This window comes from Mytilus californianus, unplaced genomic scaffold (genome assembly GCF_021869535.1).
Source record: "Mytilus californianus isolate M0D057914Y unplaced genomic scaffold, xbMytCali1.0.p SCAF_10, whole genome shotgun sequence".
Classification (NCBI taxonomy): domain Eukaryota; kingdom Metazoa; phylum Mollusca; class Bivalvia; order Mytilida; family Mytilidae; genus Mytilus; species Mytilus californianus.
This window is the reverse complement of record NW_026262582.1, coordinates 58,889,069-58,904,218: the sequence shown is the minus strand read 5'-3', so window position 1 is coordinate 58,904,218 and position 15,150 is coordinate 58,889,069.

The window sequence follows — 15,150 nt, the reverse complement described above, 5'->3', positions numbered from 1 at the left end:
ATTTTTTGGCAACAATATATTAAATAAGGAGATGTGGAGCTGCTATATGTCATCTTACGGCTTTCAACAAGTAAACCCAACAAGCAAAAAGTCAAAATCATAGGGAGTCACAGCAGCAATAGATAGAATATAATTGGGGCAATATTTTTGTTTTCAGATACTATCAAAATATAAAAAGATATAAAATCAATACCACAAACCTCATCAAAAAAATACTGACCTCCAAGCATAATTTAAAACGAAAAGTCCATTAATAAATGGCAAAATCAAAAGCTCAAACACATCAAACGAATGGTAAACAACTGTCATATTTCTGACTTGGTACCGGCATTTCCTTATGTAGAAAATGGATCTTTAAACCTGGTTTATATAGCTAGCTAAACCTCTCACTTGTATGACAGTCGCGTAAAATTCCATTATATTGACAGAACAATTATATGGACAAACAAACAGACATAATAGGTAAAAATGTTAAAATAAAAATGGGTACAGCAGTCAACATTGTGTTATCATCTTAATCACTGAAAAAATATGTCAAAAAGGAAAGACAAAATGGCATGTAGACACTCTACAGACAAAGCACATGAGCAAAAATGAAAGACAAGAATACAAAAAATTACCATAGCACAATAACACAATGGCGGGATGTATAAATTCTGAGCCACGCCAAAAGGATAATACCAAAAAATGGACTAAACCGTAAAGATTAAAAATATACAAAGACAAATAAAAGAATACTATAACAAGGAAATAAAGTGATAATCAACGTCAGTACCAAGAATCTATACTTCAAGACCATCATGTATTATTTGTTAAGTTCTTGGTATCTTCCCTAGAAAATGGTTGATCAAACCTGGTTTATATAGCTAGCTGAACCTCTCACTTTTATGAAAGTCGCGTTTAATTCCATTACATTGACAGAACAATGTGTGGGCAAAATTAGACACATAATTTCGTTACCATAAATTTCTTTAAAACATTTACTAAATTCTTTCATAGACACACAGATTTGATTAGTAAATTTGACTGTACCTGTAAATACTTATTACAAACGGTATTCCGCATCTTAAAATTTACGGTGATATTATAATACTAAAAGCGCGGAAATCACTATGTCATCCGTGTAAACTCATCGAACCTTTAAACAAACTTTTAAGTTATTAGTAAAGGTTATCTTATTAATGTTGTAATAAGATCTTTGAATATTTTACATTGGCACAAACATCGATTTTGTCATCAACAAATCAAAACATAACTAAATTTGTATTATTTTCGAATGGTTTTTGGGATGTATAAATACACATCCACGTTTATTTTCTATATAGAGATTGCCGTTTATCTATATATAACATGATACATATTTATTGTAAGGTTAAATCCTAACTATCCTACTGCCTGTCGATACTTTTATTTTGGCATTGCACAAGTCATGTCTTCTTAACTGGCTGTCCATGGCGTATAAACATTAAATCCATTCCAAGAAATCCTCGCTCAAACCTCCGGTGGACCTCCTACGGCACCCATTAGTAGTTAAAGATTTGATTTCATTCAACAAATTAATTTATGACCTGTATGTACGTGCCGCTTAGAACACGGCCATATACCAATTGGTCAATATTAATCATCCGTGTAATTTGCTCTATGGAATGTTTGCAAAATTTCAACGGAGTCAATTTTTTGGCATGGGAGAAAGGAAGAAAGACCATTCACAATTTGTCTAACATTTTTTGTTCTCTTCTAATTAAATAAAAAAAATAATAAACCTTTCAAATGTAGAGTTCATAAGATAAAAATATTCCCTGTGGAACACTCCCCCCCCTTTTTGCGCTCTCCCAATGTAGAGTTCATAAGATAAAAATATTCCCTGTGGAACACTCCCCCCCCCCCCCCTTGCGCTCTCCATTTTCAACCCTCGAATTAAGCTTTCCAATCTAATTAAAATTAAAATTAAAACCTTGTTTTCTAAACGATCTATTCATGTACCGGACCGGCAACTCTCTTTATTTGAAAAGAAAACCTACAGTACCGTTATACACATGCATGTTAGTCCCCGCTCAAAAAGAAAGAAATAGCCCAACTCCAAGATAATATATCCCTGCATCACGTGATGTTTACCACGTGGAGCTTACATTAGAATAAATACCGAATATAGAAAGTGAAACTACAATTCAAAACATAAGTCCGAAGGCACATAGAAGAAAAAGAAAGAATTATATCAAAATTGATTGTGTGCAAACATTTGTCTAAGACGTCTGTACTAACATGACTAACATTTTATATAGAGTTTTGCTATTTTGCTAGTCGTTTTTTCAGACTAAAGGAAATGATTTTTTTTGTTGAAACCATTGACGTTAAATTCGAAAATGGAAGACTGATTACACTTCTTTGTCAAAAAAACTTGAAATAAACGCTATGTTCGACTGATATGTAGAGTTAAAGCTGGTTTAGGAGCACTTTGAAAAAGACAACTATGTGCAATTGTGTAAAAATGATTCAAGGACTATAAATTTATGAAACTGCCTAGAGCACCAAACAAACGACCATTAATAACGATATAGTTTATGGTGCAATAAACTACTCCTGTGTTCATGGCGCAATAAAATACTACTGTGTTCATGGTGCAATAAACTACTCCTGTGTTCATGGCGCAATAAAATACTACTGTGTTCATGGCGCAATAAACTACTACTGTGTTCATGGCGCAATAAACTACTAATGTGTTCATGGTGCAATAAACTACTACTGTGTTCATGGCGCAATAAACTACTACTGTGTTCATGGCGCAAGGACCACCAACCTTCATCGACTGGTTAATCAACGGTTGTTTCATCATTACATATATGTACATGTACCTTCGTTTTTTATCTTCACAGTAACGCCGGAGTATATACATTTACGAATGGCGGCCTGCATTTGAGATGACAATAAGCACGGAAAATAACAATGTCAAAACTTGCGAAATTGTCCGTCATTCAACATCTTTCGATCGATTTAAACCAAACTAGGTATACACTTTGCACTTACATGTAGTGCATAATATTATAAACCTAAATTAACCAATAAAACATAATTGTGTTATTCTCGCTCAACAACAAATCATAAACAAAATATTCGAAAAACCCTATCCAAAAAGGGTTGTGAGCAGTTCATATCTGCAGCATCTTCCTTGTGCAGTTGCAGACTGAAAAAAACCCCATAAGCATATGGCACTAGTTTGAAGTTGTTGAAATTTACATTTGATATCAAAACTTAAAGGGGGGCCTCGGTGGCCAAGTGGTCTAAGTAGTTCTACTACTGTAATCACTAGCCAGTCAACACTGAGGTTGTGAGTTCGAACCCCGCTCGTGCGGGTGCACTCGACTCCAATGTTAATTGACTAGGATTGTCAGTTTTCCTATCGAAGGTCGGTGATTTTCTCCGGGCACCCCGGCTTCCTCCGCCAATAAAAACTGGCCGCCACGAAAAAGCCCAAATGTGGCGCTTAAAAGTGGCGTTAAAACACCAACAATCAATCAAAACTTAATGGATATTTTCATTATAATATTAATTAGAATATCAATTTAGATATGTATGCATTGCTTATGTATCATATTTTCGAAAAAAGACATTTTTTTGTTGTATGTAAGGTTACTTTTAATTTCAAAACGTATGGGATATTTTTCAAAGCATACATTTGAATGGTTTTACACTAGTAATTTTTGGGGCCCTTTATAGCTTGCTGTTCGGTGTGAGCCAAGGCTCCGTGTTGGAGACCGTACTTTGACTTATAATGGTTTACTTTGATAAATTTTGACTTGGGTGGAGAGTTGTCTCATTGGCACTCAGACCACATCTTCTTATATCTATGTATGGGATAATTTTTATTAGAATATCTATTTGATATGCATGCTTTGCTTATGTCTACTATTTTTTAAAGAGATTTCATATTGATATGTTAAAGTGTATGTTTCTACATTTCTTTCTATTCGTAATTAATATACTGAAAAATCTGCATTAAGAACGGCAAAATAGCAAAACTCTTTATAAATCCGTAATCCTCCGGAGCCGGCAAAACAGCGCTAAGGAGGCTATTTTGCCGGAGTCGGTAAAATTGCCACTAAGTGGCTATACTATTTTTTCTTTTTCATAATTAAACTTTATATGAAACCTTTGGAATAATATCAAAAAGCAACTGTATCGACATTTGGAGGTTCTATACAGAAAGTTAAGGTAGGCGAGCAGTTACGATTGCCCTTTAAACCTAACGTATTGCTAATTTATTACAAGCCATATCATTTTTTAGTAAATTGTCTCTAGAAATGATATTAAAGTTTTCGACCGGGTTGCATACTTTTTCGTGAATTTCAGTTTAAAGTTGCATGCAAATCCGGACATATCATGAGATACATTTTTGTAACAAGGCGTCCGGTTAACCTTTTGGTAAATATGCATTTCAAAATCGAGATATTTTTATCTAAATCTATAGACCATTAAATAAGCTTTAAAAATCCGTTTGAATTTTTTATTTATGTTCAGCCGTTCCAGTGAAATGACTTAAGGATGTACTTAGGTGAGGTTTAGGAATTTGTGTCAGATGTTCGGACTCCTTGGTTTTTTTCCTACGATACAGGGTAAAATATTTTGCCCCATAACACCCATTTTTCTTTTCATATAAGACTGTAATAGCCCATAAAAGGTCATTTACCAAAATTTAAGCAGATTCTAGATTTCTTTTCTTTCGATTTTAGACCCAAATGATACCAATGCAAAAATAAGGTAAAAGTCCGAGTCAGCCTTTTCTCGTCATTTTATAAAAATCAAATATCTCGAAAAGGAGCTCCATAACCTATCAATATTTTTAGCTTATCTTGTTCCTTAACTAATGCTCTTCTGACTAATTGGATCAATTTTGAATTCTAGATTTTTTTAATTTCAATCATTTTAATAATCCTTAAGGCTGTTCGCTACTCTGGTTTTTGAATTTTTGCCAGATATTCGGAATCATCTGTTTTTAATCCATGTAGTGCCATTAAAAAAATGTCCGCTATAAACCACTAATTTTCTTTTTTTATATTTTTGCAATATATAGTTTTAAAAGCCATATTTGAAAATCTTACAAAATCCATGTTATTTTTTCATAGTTTTTTAAAGAAAAAGATGCCAATGTTAATAGTATGAAAAATCTAGAGAGAATCATTTCCCGCCAAATTTTCAATGACTTTTATCTCATAAGCTTCTTTTTTTTCGGCTTTTTAAGTTGCTTTATTTATATACTATCAACATAACGAGGGTTTCTTATCGTCGAGTTGCAAGTTGAGAGTTGAAAAGGCCGAGTTGCGAGTTAAAGTCGAGTTGCGAGTTACGAAAGTCGAGTTGCGAGTTACGAAAGTCGAGTTGCGAGTTACGAAGGTCGAGTTGCGAGTTACAAAAGTCGAGCTGCGAGTTACAAAAGTCGAGTTGCGAGTTACGAAAGTCGAGTTGCGAGTTACGAAGGTCGAGTTGCGAGTTACAAAAGTCGAGTTGCGAGTTACAAAAGTCGAGTTGCGAGTTACAAAAGTCGAGTTGCGAGTTACGAAAGTCGAGTTATGAGTTACGAAAGTCGAGTTGCAAGTTACGAAAGTCGAGTTGCGAGTTACAAAAGTCGAGTTGCGAGTTACAAAAGTTGAGTTGCGAGTTACAAAAGTCGAGTTGCGAGTTATGAAAGTCGAGTTGCGAGTTACGAAGGTCGAGTTGCAAGTTACAAAAATATTATGTTTCTCTAATTTCTTAAGAATTATAAATAAACGGTCGAATATATAAACGGTCGTGTCGTCTGATCTTTGAAACAGAATTTTCAGGTTTACTTCGCATTTAATAAACAAAGCATACATGTTCCCGAACTTAGTTATACACTGCACGAGGAAGGGTCCCGGTATTCTGATTGCAGGATTTGAAAGAGTTATGTGATACTTATTTATAAGAGTCTATATGTTGCAAAGGCAGGCACGCTTAAATTTCTTTCATGAGAACGACATTGTTCATTTTCTAAAATAAAACAGGATATACTGTAGATATAAGACAAAATGTATACCGTACTGAACAAATCAAGCATAAGAAGATAAATCATGTAGACAAATGAAATATACCTTCAAATAGGGGCGGATACAGGCGCGGGCGTGCTGTTTTTATAGCTAGCCAAACCTCTCACTTGTATGACAGTCCCATAAAATTCCATTAAATATTATAGTAACGAAAACGACCTAACCTCACTAATTCATAACGATCTCTTATATACCAAGAAAGTCTAAATACTAACAATTTCCAGGATTTTATAGTGAGTCCGTTCATGTATAGAAACACATGTCATCATCCTTGTTTTTCAGATAAATTGCTTCAAAGTTGACCGATATGCATAGAATTTGGCAGAAAAAAGATGACGTTACTGAATATAGAGTAATGTTATTTTTACTCGGAGGTATTGAAAAAATATGTAACGGGATCTGTATGGTATTTGTTATTTTGTTTTCATTTCACCTGACTGGTTTCCTAAATTTCCTATTTATTCTACTAGAAAAAAAAACATATCTACAACTTAATCTTACCAAACTAGACAAAGGTAATGCCACCGCTACTTCCATGCATGGATAAAGTGCTTCAAAAATTTGATTAAGTAAACAGTGATTTTCAAGTACAATTTAAATTCATTGATTTGAGGCTGCAAAATGTCCGGTGGCAAATATTTCAGGCATGTTCAGGACGATACAATACAATTTGAGTTGTGTCTAAGAGACACATTTTTAATGCAGCCATCAAAAAAGGTTACTAATAAAAACATTCCGTTAGTTGTAAAAGTGATAGATAAAATAATACACATTTTTAATATAGTATATACTCTGTATGATGTTAATGTTTGGGTTGTGTGCGTAGTTGCGGACAAACCTTGCAAACTGTATTCAAAAATACATTTAAAAAGACAAAGTTCAACATTCTGTCATTCGTGAAAAATTATACAATAAAAACATCCTGAGAATATATATGCATTCTCTATAAGTAGACCACTCGGCGCATTATAAAAGTTCCACCTTGAAATTGTACACTGTAGAAGGAGTAAGTCGGACTTCACTATGTGCTCTACCTGCCTTTATATATTTTCAAAATGCCAAATTTAGCAACCTGTCGTTTTAAAAAAAACCTGACAATATGCGCACTTTTGGTATATATATATACTAACACCATGTATACTAACACCATGTATACTAACACCATGTATACTAACACCATATATACTAACACCATGTATATAAAACACCATGTATATTAACACTATGTATACTAACACCATTTATACTAACACCTTATACATGCTTTTTTCTTGTCATTAAGTTAATGTTGTTTTTGTCACAAATCGTATAAGTTGGTTTATATGGCAATAAAAGTTTGATTTGATTTGACTAACACCATGTATACTAACACCATATATACTAACACCATGTATACTAACACCATATATACTAACACCATGTATACTAACACCATGTATACTAACACCATATATACTAACACCATGTATACTAACACCATGTATACTAACACCATATATACTAACACCATGTATACTAACACCATATATACTAACACCATGTATACTAACACCATGTATACTAACACCATATATACTAACACCATGTATACTAACACCATATATACTAACACCATGTATACTAACACCATATATACTAACACCATGTATACTAACACCATGTATACTAACACCATATATACTAACACCATGTATACTAACACCATGTATACTAACACCATATATACTAACACCATGTATATAAAACACCATGTATACTAACACCATGTATACTAAAACCATGTATACTAACACCATATATACTAACACCATGTATATAAAACACCATGTATACTAACACCATGTGTACTAACACCATGTACATAATGTTTAGTTGAAGCTAAAAAAGAAATATATCACTAAGAAATAATTAAGTTGTATAAACCCTTAGCTATATACGAAGTGAGAGACGGGCGGTCAAATGGACAAGGGTAAAACAGTATACATGCTCCCGGCATTTTTTCGAGGGACCGAAATATATATTAATCGTATATGATTATGTTCTATTTAACAAGGCATTTGGTGACAAAATATATTTTTGAATAAGCAGTTCATAGTGGAATGTAATTTGGAAATCTCAAGTGTACATCAAGTCCAACTCAAACAACAAAACACACCCATCCCTACATACAAACAAGTGTAAATCAACATGAATCTAAATCAAAATGATGTTAAAATGTTGTTCCTGTTATTGAGGTTTCTTGAAGCAGAAGAAACAACACTTCTATCTTGTGAAAGGACAAGACGGGGACGAGCCATAAAAAAACAAGACATTTGATCAATTTCTTTTAAAATGAGCTTCTTATATATAAGTTTTTCATGTTTTAGGGCGGGAGACAAGAGAAAGGGGACGGGAGACAGGAGAAGAGGGGCGGGAGAAAGGAGAAAGGGGGCGGGAGAAAGGAGAGAAGGGGCGGTGAAGGGAGAAAGGTATCCCCTGTCCGCCCCATCCATCATGGCACAGCCAAGAAAACAATCCATGTTAGATTCATTATTAATGAACGATATAAATACTGTTTCAAGCGAAAGGTTAGTTTATTAATTTGTATCATTATTTAATATCTCTGTGTCTATATATATTTCTCACTTGCAACCTAAAATTTTGCCGAAGTATGCATAAACAATCAAGGCCCCCGACCCGTACTACCTTATTACATGGGATCCCAAGAAAATAAACATAACTTCGTAAAAGCATCTAATTTTGATTTTAGTGGTTTGCGGCGAAAACAGTATATATAAAGTCTGGCACGACCTCCGAAAATCAAAAAATTAAAAACTCATTATGAATCCCTTAGGGCGTAAGTTAGGGATGTTAGGAGATCGTTGTTGATTTTTCAAATTTTGTAGGATACCTTGCCATCTTACCTCGGAGGCTCTTCGCGGAAACAGGGACATAGTTTTACCTCTGTCCGTTCATCCGCCAGTCAGTCACTTGATATTTGGTCCGGAGGATCCGCTAGGGGTCCGGTATTGCATTTGCACGCATACAAATCTATTACATCATTACTTCATTTCCTCCCGAATATATTTAATTGACTAATATGAATGTTACACCAGTTTTCTCATCAACCATTGACATAACATTCACTTAATTTTTTTTTACATGGAGGGTCAGCTTGTGTACTCCGGATTGAGGTCTGTCTCTATTCTACTTGTCTTACGTCCCGTTTTCTGGTAAATATATGGGATTAGTCTCAATGAATAGAAGCTCACAGATTTCTTGTTAATTAATTTATGGTGATTGTAGATTGTTGTCAGGGGTGGATTTAGACGGTTTTAGCTTGAAACTTTAATTTCTCGCTAATTTTACCACAAAATATTTTCGCTTGGTGAGATATCTACATTGCACCCACTCTAGAAGAACATTTCGATAATTTTACCTCAATTTTACCTCAAAAAAATTTTCGCCTTGCCTCTCGGCGAAATTTTACTAAAATATTTACCTGAGGTTTGCGCCCCTAAACCTAAAAACCTGGATCCGCCCCTGGCAAATTATCGACATCTCACAGAATATGGCACTGTGTTAGGCCTAAAGTAAATACTTATCAAAGGTACCAGGCTTATATTTTCCACGCCAGACGCACGTTTCGTCTACACAAGACTCATTAGTAACGCTTGAATAAAGGATATTCATACGAGTACATGTACCAAGTGCTAACTCTTCGTCTTTCGCAAAGGTTTAGGGTGATATAGGCATAATTGCACATTTAACTTAGGAAAATATCTCATGAATTAGTCAGAAATGTGATATGATATGTGCTTTATGTGATAAATTAAATAATTTTGAACTTGGTTAACTTTGTGATTCAACCCCAAGCGGAGAGTGCATATATATATATACCAAATAGTTAATAAAAATCGAGTTGTTCAATGTATGTATATCTGAATACTACAACGCAAAAATAAGCATGCTATAGATGTCTGTCTATGGCATTATGGTAACTTCCTGGCATTGGAGATCATCACATGGATTTTTTTTTAAACTTGGAAAGACGTTATTCTACAATAAGCTTTACCGCTGTTACAAAAAATAAAGGAACAGTTTTAGTGAATGTTATGGCGTGTGTTTTTACGGTATGAGCACGGAAGCCTTGCCTGTCACAAGTGCACAGTCGGATATCAAGTGAACGAGAACAAAAGAAAATGCACTCTTCTTATGATAGAGTCGAGAAAGTCAATAATAAAACAATGCCGATGATGATACTGATCAAAAGCTATTTCTAAATGATAACTGTTCATTTTAAATAAATTAATTGTTAAACTGTGTTATAAGAAATATACATGCAAATACACGATGTTTTATGTTCAGTATTTATCGAGATAATTGCATTAGAAGCTTATGAAACTGAGATTTAAAAACTGCCAATCTTTGCTGAATATTGATAAAAAAAAAAATGGAAAAAATCATGAACATACAAAATCTAAAGATCTTTCGGGTCACCAATTTTCTGAGTGTTCCAAAAAGTCCTTAGCATGTTACAAGTTCCCAAAGTATACTTATTTTTTCACACCTAAGTTATCGAGCACACCGGTCTGCTCTTGTCACATGTACATTCAGTAGAGAAATGTTGTTTTTTTGTGAATATAAAAATTCAAAAGTAGTTTTTAAGAATTGTAAACGAATGTGTAGGTTAAGAATTAAAGATAACTATTTTTATAAAGTAGGTATCTTTCTTCTATTTTTATACAATTTTAAGAAAAGGTCGTCTCGATTTTTGTACATGTATTTGCGGTCTTCTTGATCTATTCACATTCAATGTTTACATCGAGATAAGGTCCGTTTGAATTTGCTTAGTGACTTAATTTCAAAATTGCCAATCTTTGCTGCATATCAATCGATTCCTTTGGAATTTTTCCCTGACTTTCTCGGATCTAGCTGTACATATATTCGGATAATTAGCATGTTCCAGAAAGGTATACAGCCAGTAGAAAAATAAATTGAAGTTGGTACTCCAGGAATTTATTCGCATAGCAACATTTTAAACCAATTTTACATCAAGCTTCTATAGCCTGCTGTACTCGTCGTTTGCTAATTAAGGAGGGAAATGATAACATTGAATGGAAGTTTTGTTTTTATTGTCTCGCCTGAGACGAAAGTCGCAGAAAGTGAGACATAGATATTACTATCCGGCGGCGACGGCGGCGTAAACTTTTTGTATAAAGCTTTATATTTCAGAAGGTAGAAGACCTGGATGCTTCATACTTTGTTTGCAGATAACTTATGTTACGAACTTTCCGTCTGTCATATGTCCAATGTCCTTGACCTTATTTTCATGGTTCAGCGACTGCTTGAAAAAAAAGTTTAGTTTTTTTGTTATGTAAATTTCTCACTTATTATGAGTAATAGGATAACTATATTTGGTATATGGGTTCCTTGCAACGTCTACATGTCCATCAGACAGGGTTCACCTGACCTCAGCCTCATTTCATGGATCAGTGATCAAGGTTAAAGTTACGTGATTAGGTCCGTTTCTCAGATACTACAAGCAGTAGGTCAGCTATATGTGGTGTATGGAATGATTATAAGGGATACATGTCAGTCTGGCAGGTTTCATCTGACCTTGACCTCATTTTCACGGTTCATTGGTCAATGTTAAGATTTTGTGTTTTGGTCTGTTTTTCTAATACTATAAGCCATTGGTCAACTATATTTGGTGTATGGAATGATTGTAAGGTGTACATGTCTGTCTGGCAGGTGTCATTTGTCCTTGACCTATTTTCATGGTTCATTGGTCAATGTTAAGTTTTTGTGTTTTGGTCTGTTTTTCTAATACTATAAGCAATTGGTCAACAATATTTGGTGTATGGAATGATTGTAAGGTGTACATGTCTGACTGGCAGGTGTCATTTGTCCTTGACCTCATTTTCATGGTTCATTGGTCAATGTTAAGTTTTTGTGTTTTGGTCTGTTTTTCTAATACTATAAGCAATAGGTCAACTATATTTGGTGTATGGAATGATTGTAAGGTGTACATGTCTGTCTGGCAGGTGTCATTTGTCCTTGACCTCATTTTCATGGTTCATTGGTCAATGTTAAGTTGCTCTTGTTTGGTCCTCTTCTCAGATACTATAAGTTATAGGTCAACTATATGTGGTGTATGGAATGATTGTAAGGTGTGCACGTCTGTCTGACAGGTTTCATCTGACCTTGAGCTTATTTTCATGGTTCATTGGTCAATGTTAAGTTTCTGTTGTTTGGTCTTCTTCTCAGATGCTATAAGTAATAGGGCAACTATATTTGGTGTATGGAATGTATTTTATTATTTAACTGCTGATTACTTACATTGAAATAGATTATTTTATAAAAATCTTTAAATAACATTAATAATGATAATAAATAATAAAAACTTTTAAGGGATCATTACTAAACCGTGATTAACAAAAACATTGGAAGGTGTGAAAATGTTAAAATAAGGTCACTCATGCATGAATGTTTAACATAGAATACAGTTCACTCCAGTCCCTTCATAAAGATTAATTGGCTGAATATGTACAGATTGAAGAACTTTTGAAATTTTGTTTGCACAACAGAATCACATTTACTGATTTTTGATACATATGAAATAAGATAAGTATTGAGATAAGTAAAAAATATATTTGGTGTATGGAAATATTTTACGATGTGCATGTCAGTCTGGCAGGTTTTATTTGACCTTGACCTCATTTTCATGGTTCATTGGTTAAGTTAAGTTTTTGTGTTTTGGTCTGTTTTTTTTAAACTTTAAGCAATAGGTCAACTATATTTTTGTGTATGGAATGATTGTGAGGTGAATATGTCTGTCTGGTAGGAACATCTGACCTTTACCTCATTTTCATGGTTCATTGGTCAATGTTCAGTGTTCCTGGTTAACTTTGTTTCTTAGATACTATAAGCAATAGGTCAACTATATTTTATGCATGGAATGATTTTTAAGGTGTACATATCTGTCTGGCAGGGTTCATCTGACCTTGACTTCATTTTCGTGGTTCATTGGTCAATATAGAATTTCCAAGGTTTGGTCTGTTTCTTTTATACTATAAGCAATAGGTCATCCGTGTATGGAATGATTGTATTAAAGGTGTACATGTATTTCCGCTTTGGTTTATCTGACCTTGACCTCGTTTTCTTGGATCATAAATGTTAATGTGATACTTGTAGTAAAACTATATATTTAGGACTATCAACATAAAATCAGTGATCAGTATAGTAGGCGAGACATTTCAGCGTGTGCACTCTTGTTTCAACTTATTTCTATTTTTACTATTTACCAGAACGTTTTCCCGTGAATCCATAATTGATAGCGTCCTTCCTAAAATGGGACAAACATCGAGAAGATCTAGTTTTCAATATTTACAGGGGAGGTAATATGTTGTCACTAGATTTCCCACTGATGCAGCCTTGATACAAATGTTGTAGTTTCAGATATCAGCTGGGTATTGTACATTTTTCTAAAAAAAAAATGTGCTTCCTTTTCATTTTAATATCATGTATAGCCTGTCACGAGAGCACCTGAAAAAAGTTTTACCCAGGTAAGTATGGCATCAAGTTGTACTTTCAGGCATCTGCCATCCATATTTTGGAAAGGCGTAGGTTTTTTTTAAAGAATTGTTTGATTCTGAATTCCTTGAGAAAAAAATTGTCTAAAATGGAAGTGAATAAATTTAAAGATTATTTCTACTGAAAATTAGGAGAAAATATATATATTGACATTAAGTTTCTAATAAATTGGTCGGATTTTAATGAAAACAAAACACATTTGGTGTTTTATTTCTGGAAATATTTGAAAAAAATGTATCCTTAAAGGACGCATTCACCCCAAAAAAATGAATTAAATAGCCATTGTGCATCATATAAAAAAACGTTTTAAAAAAGTCAAAAGAGTTATATTTATCAGCATGTTATTCCTAAATTAACTTGATTGATTTGGTTATGATTTTTTTTTATTAGTTGTTAGTGGCTTTGAACTAGCTGTCAGTAACTGCGAGTACTCTCAGATCTGTACTTAGTGTCTTTCTGTTGTTTGGATGTACAAGTACCCGGCCACGTCCACTTGTATTTGCAGTATTTGTATTTTTATCCATCTGATGAGTTAAGCCTCTTTCAACTGATTTTTATAGTTCGTTCTTATGTTGTACTGTTACACCACTGTCCCAGGTTAGGGGGAGGGTTGGGATCCCGCTAACACTGATGTTTAACCCCGCCACATTCTGTATGTATGTGCCTGTCCCAAGTCAGGAGCCTGTAATTCAGTGGTTGTTGTTTGTTTATGTGTTACATATTTGTTTTTCGTTCATTTTTTGTACATAAATTAGGCCGTTAGTTTTCTCGTTTGAATTGTTTTACTTTGTCATTTCGGGGCCTTTTATAGCTGACTGTGCGGTATGGGCTTTGCTCATTGTTGAAGGCCGTACGGTGACCTATAGTTGTTAATTTCTGTGTCATTTGGTCTCTTGTGGAGAGTTCAGTTGTCTCATTGGCAATCATACCACATTCTCTTTTTTATATTGGTTATGATTAACCCGTTTTTTAGAAAAAAAGTTACATATTCCAATACTGCTTCTTTTTTCTCTTTTACAAAAGTATCTTTGACAGCTACATGTATAGAATAAAGAATGAACGGGGAATGTGTCAAAGAGACAACAACCCAACCAAAATATACAAGTCAACCCAAGGCCACCAATGTATGTACTTCGAGATTCCGCCAGTGTAGACGCACCCCTTGATTGACTGCAAGGGTACAGCGGATCCATGTACCAATGGGTCTTCAACACAGCGAGAAATCCCACATCCAGAGGCAGCCCCGACCCACGGTAGGCCCCGAAACACAATGTACACTATATCAAGAATATGGACGCCATTCTATGCTCCAAAACATGTAGATGAACCAAAATTAAAACATATACAAGACCAACAAAGTCTAGAGGTTCCTGACTTAGGACAGACGCAAAAATGCGGCGGGGTTAAACAGGTATTATGAGCACTCAACCTTCCCCCTTCACCTCTAGCCAATGTAGACATATATAACTTAAACGTCCACAATTTTGAGTGTCACTGCCAAAGAATAAATTTTGGG